Source organism: Zingiber officinale, chromosome 5B (genome assembly GCF_018446385.1).
Source record: "Zingiber officinale cultivar Zhangliang chromosome 5B, Zo_v1.1, whole genome shotgun sequence".
Classification (NCBI taxonomy): Eukaryota; Viridiplantae; Streptophyta; class Magnoliopsida; order Zingiberales; family Zingiberaceae; genus Zingiber; species Zingiber officinale.
In genome coordinates, this window is record NC_055995.1 from 71536331 (window position 1) to 71537362 (window position 1032).

At 46.4% G+C, this 1032-nt stretch overlaps 1 long non-coding RNA gene across 1 annotated transcript; it reads left to right on the top strand.

Annotated features, from left to right (window-relative positions):
• Positions 1 to 334: 334 nt before the first annotated feature.
• LOC121987476 lies at positions 335 to 718 on the top strand. Its single transcript, XR_006113613.1, has 3 exons — positions 335 to 363; positions 453 to 557; positions 646 to 718. It is a non-coding gene; the product is annotated as an uncharacterized LOC121987476 (long non-coding RNA).
• Positions 719 to 1032: the final 314 nt, after the last annotated feature.

A 1032-nucleotide genomic window follows, 5' to 3' on the forward strand; every position in this document is an offset into this window, starting at 1 on the left:
GGATGAACCCGACATCGACGAAGAGATTCTCCCCCGACAAACCTATTCTCGCCAAGTCGCCTGAGGGAGAGCGCCGGATCTCAACGGTATCATCCATCTCTGGAGGACCGACCACCTTCTCGGCCTCTCGGCCATTCCTTACGCGCGATCGACGGTGATCAAGTGGCGAGGGCACGACAAGGCTAGAGCCCGACGAGGGAGGGGAGATTCGAGCCCTAGTTGCCTCTTGTGGATGTCCAGTGCCTTCTTGTCATCGGATCTTGGATCAGGGAGGTCCACTTCACTGGATTCCGGTTCCTCCTTCTCATTGGTGTTGATTGGATCCTGATCCAAGAGTGGATGGACTGCCAAAGCATAATTTAGGTAAGGAAGTGTCAGGAAGTGCTGTGAATTCAAGGTTTCTCATGTAATTGGGTTTGTTTGTGATGTTCTTCCTGATGCTGGACATGTAGGAGGCATCAGATCAGCTTCTTGGTGGATTCTTCGTGAGCATATCACTGCCCCTTCACTTCTTGCAGCTGTTGAGGTCTCGGTGGGAGGATTAGGGATCAATGGAGGTGAGTAAGGTCTATATTTGTTAGAGTTGCAGCAAAATAGATACTCTACATCTAGGTTCGGGGTTAATCTTGGAAAGAATTGGTGTAGTGGAGGCTCTTGGTGGCTGTTGGCAAGGGATTATGGTGCTGTGAGCTGTTGAATATGCTGCCAAACCTCAAGGTAAATGACTTCCATTTAGGTTTTTCTGTTGGATTCAGTAGTGTGTTGCTAAACCTGGTTCTTACAGGATGATAGGGTTTGTTTTGTTGAGATATGTTAGCAAGTATTGTTGCTTCCATGTGGATATTAGATTAGGGATGTGAGGTTGGAAATTATGGATATGAGTGAGAATCTAGAGGTGAATCATGTTGGAGTTTGTGATTGATTGAGGTTTGTATTGGGTGGAAATTTGTGGATATGATGATCGGTTGATGTAGAGTGTTATGTGATCATTCTTAGGATCATTGGATTGGTTGTTGGTTGGATTATCAGATG